This window comes from Macaca nemestrina, chromosome 15 (genome assembly GCF_043159975.1).
Source record: "Macaca nemestrina isolate mMacNem1 chromosome 15, mMacNem.hap1, whole genome shotgun sequence".
NCBI lineage: Eukaryota > Metazoa > Chordata > Mammalia > Primates > Cercopithecidae > Macaca > Macaca nemestrina.
In genome coordinates, this window is record NC_092139.1 from 29,090,681 (window position 1) to 29,099,203 (window position 8,523).

At 46.6% G+C, this 8,523-nt stretch overlaps 1 pseudogene; it reads left to right on the forward strand.

Annotated features, from left to right (window-relative positions):
• The first annotated feature begins 4,654 nt into the window (after positions 1–4,654).
• On the forward strand, positions 4,655–5,022 carry LOC139358825 (large ribosomal subunit protein eL37 pseudogene; annotated as a pseudogene).
• The last annotated feature ends 3,501 nt before the right edge of the window (positions 5,023–8,523 follow it).

An 8,523-nucleotide genomic window follows, 5' to 3' on the forward strand; every position in this document is an offset into this window, starting at 1 on the left:
AGGAGGCAGAGGTTACAGTGAGCCGAGATTGCTCCACTGCACTCCAGCCTGTACCACAAGAACAAAACTCCATCTCAAAAAAAAAATAAAAATAAAAAATCGGCCAGGCACGGTGGCTCATGCCTGTAATCCCAGCACTTTGGGAGGCCAAGGCAGGTGGATCACGAGGTCGGGAGTTCGGGACCAGCCTGGCCAACACGGTGAAACCTCTTCTCTACCAATAATACAAAAATTAACTGGGCGTGGCAGTGTGTGCCTGTAGTCCCAGCTACTTGGGAGACTGAGGCAGGAGAATTGCTTGAACCCAGGGGGCGGAGGTTGGAGTGAGCTGAGATTGCTCCCTTGCACTCCAGCCTGGGCAACACAGCCAGACCCCTTCTCAAATAAATAAATAAATAAATACTCCTTGCCTCAAATGATGCTCCCACTTTGGCCTCCTAAAGTGCTTGGATTACCAGTGTGAGCCTCTGGGCTCAGGCAAAAGATTCCTCTCCTCTCCTCTCCCCTCCCCTCCCCTCCCTTCCCCTCCCCTCTCCTCTCTCTTTTCTTTTCTGAGTCTTGGCCAGGCGCAGTGGCTCATGCTTGTAATTCCAGCACTTTGCGAGGCCAAGTTGGGCAGATCACGAGGTCAGGATATCGAGACCATCCTGGTTAACACGGTGAAACCCCGTCTCTACTAAAAATACAAAAAAATTTGCCCAGCGTGGTGGCAAGCACCTGTAGTCCCAGCTACTCGGGAGGCTGAGTCAGGAGAATGGCGTGAACCCGGGAGGCGGAGGTTGCAGTGAGCCGAAATTGCGCCACTGCACTCCAGCCTGGGCGACAGAATGAGATCTGTCTCAAAAAAATAAAATAAAATAAAATAAAAGAGTCAGAGTCTCGCTCTTGTTGCCCATGCCCATGCTGCATTGCTGCATACTGGAGTGCAATGGGGTGATCTCGGCTCACTGCATCCTCTGCCTCCCGCGTTCAAGCAATTTTCCTGCCTCAGCATCCCGAGCAGGTGGGATTAACAGGTGTGTGTGACGACTCCCACCTAATTTTTTTTTTTTTTGAGTTGGAGTCTTGCTCTGTGGCCCAGGCTGGAGTGCAGTGGCGTGATCTTGGCTCACTGCAAGCTCTGCCTCCTGGGTTCACACCTTTCTCCTGCCTCAGCCTCCCGAGTAGCTGGGACTACAGGCGCTCGCCACCAGGCCTGGCTAATTTTTTTTTATTCTTAGTAGACACAGGGTTTCACCATGTTGCACAGGCTGGTCTTGAACTCCTGACCTTGTGATCTGCCTGCCTCGGCCTCCCAAAGCACTGTGATTACAGGTGTGAGCCGCTGCGCCCAGCCCCTATTTTTCTGTTTTTAGTAGAGAGGAGGTTTCACCATATTGGCCAGGTTGATCTCAAACTCCTGACCTCAGGTGATCCACCCGCCTCAGCCTCTCAGAGTGCTGGGATTACAGGTGTGAGCCACCGCACCTGGCCAGATCTTTCTTTCTTTCGTCCTTCCTTTTTTTTTTTGGATGGAATTTTGCTCTTGTTGCCCAGGCTGGTGTGCAGTGGCATGATCTTGGCTCACTGCAACCTCCTTCTCCCAGGTTCAAACAATTCTTCTGCCTAGCCTACTGAGTAGCTGGGATTACAGGCACCTGCCACCACACCCAGCTAATTTTTGTATTTTTACTAGAGACGTTTTACCATGTTGGCCAGCCTCGTCTTGAACTCCTGATCTCAGGTGATTCACCTGCCTCTGCCTCCCAAAGTGCTGGGATTACAGGCGTGATCCACCAGGCCTAGCCCCGGCCAGGTATTTCTTAAATAATAAGATTTGAAAGTCAGGCTGAGCTGGGCGCGGTGGCTCACGCCTGTAATCCCAGCACTTTGGGAGGCTGAGGCGGGCGGATCACAAAGTCAGGAGATCGAGACCACGGTGAAACCCCGTCTCTACTAAAAATACAAAAAATTAGCCGGGCGCGGTTGTGGGCGCCTGTAGTCCCAGCTACTCGGGAGGCTGAGGCAGGAGAATGGCGTGAACCCGGGAGGCGGAGCTTGCAGTGAGCCGAGATCGCGCCACTGCACTCCAGCCTGGGCGACAGAGCGAGACTCCGTCTCAAAAAAAAAAAAAAAAAAAAAAAGAAAGTCAGGCTGGGCATGGTGGCTCACATTTTGGGAGGCTAAAGCAGGAAAATCGCTTGAGCCCAGGTGTTCCAGACAAGCCTAAACAACATAGTGGGACCCGATCTCTATATAAAAATCTCTAAGGAATAAAATCTAAAGGCCGAGTATAGTGACTCACGCCTGTAATCCCAGCACTTTATTGAGGCTGAGGTAGTCGGATCACTTGAGGTCAGGAGTTCGAGACCAGCCTGACCAACATGGTGAATTTCCATCTCTTCTAAAGAAATACAAAAATTAGCTGGGCATGGTGGTGAGCGCCTGTAATCCCATCTACTCAGGAGGCCAAGACAGGAGAATTGCTTGAACCCGGGAGGCGGAGATCAGTGAGCAAGATCGAGCCACTGCACTCTAGCCTGGGCAACAGAGTGAGATTATTTCTCAAAAATTAATAAATAAATAAGTAGAAATAAAAACAAAAAATTTAAAATTTAAAAAATAAAAATAAAGACATGGAAGTCAAAATTATTCCTTCATTCATGGGCTGCAGAATGAATGTTGTTTTGGCATGTATATCTTGTGTATCTCCCCGAGAGCTTTTGGGTGACCAGGTGGATTGTCAATGAGCCGTAATATTTTGAAAGGAATCTTTTTTTTTTTTTTTCTGAGCAGTAGGTCTCAACAGTGGGCTTGAAATATTCAGTAAACTATGTTGTAAACAGATGTGCTGTCATCCAGGCTTTGTTTTTCCATTTATAGAACATAGGCAGAGAAGACTCAGCATAATTCTTTTTTGTTTTGTTTTGTTTTGAGATGCAGTCTTGCTTTGTCGCCCAGGCTGGAGTTCTGTGGCAATTATCTTGGCTCACTGCAACTTCCTCCTCCCAAGTTCAAACAATTCTCCTGCCTCAGCCTCCCGAGTAGCTGAGATTACATGTGCCTGCTTCCATGCCTGGCTAATTTTTGTATTTTTAGTAGAGACGGGTTTCACCATGTTGGCCAGGCTGGTCTCGAACTCCTGACCTCAAATGATCCACCCACCTCGGCCTCCCAAAGTGTTGAGATTACTGCACTTTTATATTATGAAAATGGCTTATTTCCTTAAGCCTCATAAATCAACCTCTGCTAGCTTCAAACTTTTCTCCTCCATCTTCCTCTCCTCTCTCAGTCTTCATAGAATTACAGAGAGTTAGGGACATGCTCTGGTTTAGGCTTTGGTTTAGGAAATGCTCTGGCCGTTTCGATTTTCTATCTAGACCAGACTTTCTCCATATCAGCAATAAGTCTGTTTCACTTTCTTATAATTTGTGTGTTTACTGAAGTAGTACATTTAATTTCCTTCAGGAACTTCTCCTTTGTGTTCATAAGAAGAGGCCTACCTTTAGGCATATCTCGGCTTTCAACATGACTTCCTCACTAAGCTTAATCACTTACAGCTTTTGATTTAAAGTGAGAGAGATGTTAACACTTCCTTTCACTTGAACTCTTGGAGGCCATTGTAGGATTATTAATTGGCCTACTTTATTTTCTTTCTTTGTTTCTTTCTTTCGTTCGTTCTTTCTCTCTCTCTCTTTCTTTCTTTCTTTCTTTTCTTGCAGCAAGATTTATTATGAAGAGCGAAAGAACAAAGCTTCTACAGTGTGGAAGGGGGCCCGAGCGGGTTGCCCTATTTCTTTATTTTTTTGTTTGTTTGTTTTAAGAGATAGGGTCTTGGGCCAGGAGCGGTGGCTCTCGCTTGTAATCCCAGCACTTTGGGAGGCTGAGGCAGGTGGATCATGAGGTTAGGAGATCGAGACCATCCTGGCTAACATGGTGAAATCCCATCTCTACTAAAAATGCAAAAAATTAGCCAGTCATGGTGGCACGCACCTGTAATCCCAGCTATTCAGGAGGCTGAGTCAGGAGAATCGCTAAAACCCCTGAGGCAGAGGTTGCGGTAAGCGGAGATCACCCCACTGCACTCCAGCCTGGGCGATAGAGCCAGAGTCCATCTCAATAAATAAATAAATAAATAAAATAAAAATGCAAAAATGGGCCGGGCACGGTGGCTCAAGCCTGTAATCCCAGCACTTTGGGAGGCCGAGACGGGTGGATCACGAGGTCAGGAGATCAAGACTATCCTGGCTAACACGGTGAAACCCCATCTCTACTAAAAAATACAAAAAAAAACTAGCCGGGCGTGGTGGCGGGCGCCTCTAGTCCCAGCTACTCGGGGGGCTGAGGCGGGAGAATGGCGTAAACCTGGGAGGCGGAGCTTGCAATGAACTGAGATCCGGCGACAGCACTCCAGCCTGAGCGACAGAGCGAGATTCCGTCTCAAAAAAAAAAAAAAAGCAAAAATTAGCTGGGCATGGTGGCATGAGCCTGGAGTCTCAGCTACTCAGGAGGCTGAGGCAGGAGAATCACTTGAAACTGGGAGGTGGAGGTTGTGGTGAGCCAAGATCGTGCCACTGCACTCCAGCCTAGGCAACAGAGCAAGACTCCATCTCAATAAATAAGTAAATAAATAAATAAATAACTAAAGGTATCCCTGCAACTTTATTTTATTTTATTTTTAAAATTTTATTTCTCTTCCGGTCTCTCTGGTCTCGGCTGCAGAAGCGAGATGACGAAGGGAACGTCATCGTTTGGAAAGCGTCGCAATAAGACGCACACATTGTGCCGCCGCTGTGGCTCTAAGGCCTACCACCTTCAGAAGTCGACCTGTGGCAAATGTGGCTACCCTGCCAAGCGCAAGAGAAAGTATAACTGGAGTGCCAAAGCTAAAAGACGAAATACCACCGGAACTGCTCGAATGAGGCACCTAAAAATTGTATACAGCAGATTCAGGCATGGATTCCTTGAAGGAACAACACCTAAACCCAAGAGGGCAGCTGTTGCAGCATCTAGTTCATCTTAAGAATGTCAACGATTAGTCATGCAATAAATGTTCTGGTTTAAAAAAAAAATTTATTTATTTATTTATTTATTTATTTATTTATTTATTTTGAGACAGAGTCTCACTCTGTCGCCAGGCTGGAGTGCAGTGGCATGATGCTAAGATTATGGGCCTGAAATTTATTTTATTATTACTCTTGCTCTGTTGCCCAGGCTAGAGTGCAGTGGAGCCATCATAGCTCACTGTAATCTGAAACACCTGGGCTTATGTAATTCTTCTTCCTTAGTCACCAGAGTAGCTGTGACTACAGGTGTGAACCACTATGCCTGGGTAATTTTTACTTTTAATTTATTTTATTTTATTTTATTTTATTGAGATGGAGTCTCAGTCTGTTGCCCAGGCTGGAGTGCAGTGGCACAATCTCCACTCACTGCAACCTCTACCTCTGGTTTTAAGTGATTTCTCCTGCCTCAGCCTCCCGAGTAGATGGGATTACAGGGGTGTGCCACCACACCCGGCTAACTTTTGTATTTTTAGTAGAGATGGGGTTTCACTATGTTGTGCATAGTGGTCTCAAACTCCTGAGCTCAGGAAATTTGCCTGTCTCAGCCTCGCAAAGTGCTGGGATTACAGGCGTGAGCCACTGCACCCGGCCGGCACTTTCTTATTTTTAAAAAGTATGTTTGGCCGGGCGCGGTGGCTCACGCCTGTAATCCCAGCACTTTGGGAGGCCGAGACGGGCGGATCACGAGGTCAGGAGATCGAGACCAACCTGGCTAACGTTGAAACCTCGTCTCTACTAAAAAAATACAAAAAACTAGCTGGGCGAGGTGGTGGGCGCCTGGAGTCCCAGCTACTCGGGAGGCTGAGGCAGGAGAATGGCGTAGACCCGGGAGGCGGAGCTTGCAGTGAGCTGAGATCTGGCCACTGCACTCCAGTCTGGGCGACAGAGCGAGACTCCGTCTCAAAAAAAAAAAAAAAAAAAAAGTATGTTATTGGCCAGGTGTGGTGGTTCACGCCTGTAATCCCAACACTTCAGGAGGCCAAGGCAGGTGGATCACCTGAGGTCAGGAATTTGAGACCAGGCTGGCCAACACAGTGAAACCCTGTCTCTACTAAAAATACAAATATTAGCCTGCATGGTGGCACTCACCTGTAGTCCCAGCTACTCAGGAGGAGAGGCAAGAGAATCGCTTCAATCAAGGAGGAGGAGGTTGCAGTGAGCGGAGATCGTGCAACTGCACTCCAACCTGGGTGACGGAGTGAGACTCTGTCTCAAAAAAAAAAAAAAAAAGGCTTTAGCTGCCCTAAAAAAAAGAAAAAAAAATGCTTTCTTGGTACACATTACTGGATAAATTGTAAACTAATAGCAAAAATAATGGTTCGTTTATTTTTTATTTTATTTTATTTATTTTTTTTTTTTTTGAGACAGAGTCTCGCTCTGCCGCCCAGGCTGGAGTGCAGTGGCGTGATCTTGGCTCACTGCAAGCTCCGCCTCCCGGGTTCACGCCATTCTCCTGCCTCAGCCTCCCGAGTAGCTGGGACTACAGGCGCCCGCCACCTCGCCCGGCTAGTTTTTTTTGTATTTTTTAGTAGAGACGGGGTTTCACTGTGTCAGCCAGGATGGTCTCGATCTCCTGACCTCGTGATCCGCCCGTCTTGGCCTCCCAAAGTGCTGGGATTACAGGCTTGAGCCACCGCGCCCGGCCATCGTTTATTTATTTATTTATTTTTGAGACAGAGTCTCGCTCTGTCATCCAGGCTGAAGTGCAGTGGCATGATCTCAGCTCACTGCAACCTCCGCCTCCCGGGTTCAAGTGATTCTCCTGCATCAGCCTCCCTAGTAGCCGGGATTACAATGCCACCACGCTCAGCTAATTTTTGTATTTTTAGTAGGGAAGGGGTTTCACCGTGTTGGCCAGGCTGGTCTGGAATGCCTGACTTTGTGATCTACCCACCTCAGCCTCCCAAAGTGCTGGGATTACAGGCATGAGCCACCACGTCCGGCCAATAGTTTATATTTATTGAATACTTGGGGCATTAGACAGGCACTGTGGTAAATGCTTCACACATATTATCTTACTTAATCCTTTCAATATTTATTCTACTTAATCCTCAGAGCGGTCTGTGAGGCTAGAAAAACAAATTTAACTGAGAGTTTAAGTAAATTGTGCAGAATTACAATATGTAATTGAATGGATTAGAACCCATGTTTGTTCCTTCTTGCTCTATACCTACTCTTCTCTATTATAATTTGTAGGCAATTTTTTTGGATCAGAGTTAATTTGAGTAAAGAAGTTTCAGTATAACTGTAAGACAACAAAGAGATGTGAGTAGGCATATGATTGTGACTGGGCATGTAATTATAAAAACAAACCCCTATTGGCTTTTCAAGAAAGACATTATGAATTAACTGGATGGATAATTTTAACTGAGGATAATAGAAAAGACACATTACAAGGTAGCATTTGAACTGGACCTTGAAGGGTAAATAACAATCCTTATATATTAGTCAAGGTCCTGTAAGGAGGTAGAAATCACATGGCATTTGGACAGAGACAGTGTAACATAGTGGGTTGTTAACTGAGTAACTGAAGAAGTAAAAGGTGAAATCTAAAGTACCATGGTGGTAGTAACTGTAGGAACAGCTACCATCCTTGGGGCTGAGGTAACAAAAGGAAGAGGTTGGAGTTATTAAAACATAGAAATTTAGAAGGGGAAGGGTCAAACACAGCACACACCCAGACCTCCATTGACAGGTGCTCGTGTCTCTGAACTCAGAGGAAGAACCCCAAGGGGTAGAAACCAGACTTGTGAGTATGGGGCATTGGGCAGCCAGGTGCTGGTATCTCTGAAGAAGAGGCCATGAGACTAGTTCTGTAAGTGTTGAAAAAACTGCTGGGCATGGAGCTTTATATCTGTAATCTCAGCACTTTGGGAGGCCAAGGTGGGAGGATAGCTTGAGCCCAGGAGTCCAAGACCAGGCTGGGCAACAAAGTGAGGCCCCAGCTCTATAAAAATAAAAATTAGGCCAGGCGCGGTGGCTCATGCCTGTAATCCCAACACTATGGGAGGCTGAGGCGGGGGGATCGTGAGGTCAGGAGTTCAAGACCAGCCTGACCAATATAGGAAAACCCCGTTTCTACTAAAAATACAAAAATTAGCTCGGTGTGGTGGTGTGCCTGAAATCCCAGCTACTTGGGGGGCTGAGGCAGGAGAATCACTTGAACCCAGGGGGCAAATGTTGCAGTGAGCTGAGATCTAACCACTGCACTCCAACCAGGGTGACAGAGTGAGACTCCGTCTAAAAACAACAACAAACCAGACTCATCTTCCCTGGCTTAGAAGATATTACATGGTTGGGCTGTTCCTAAACATCTTTGCTATAGCCACGTGGTCTTCCTGCAGTCCTTAAAGACACCATGCTTCATTCTGCTACAAGGCCATTGCACAGTCTATTATTTGTCAGGAATATTCTTTACCTGTTATACACTGCTCCTCAAATCTTACTCTTTTTTGTTTGTTTGTTTGTTTGTTTTTTG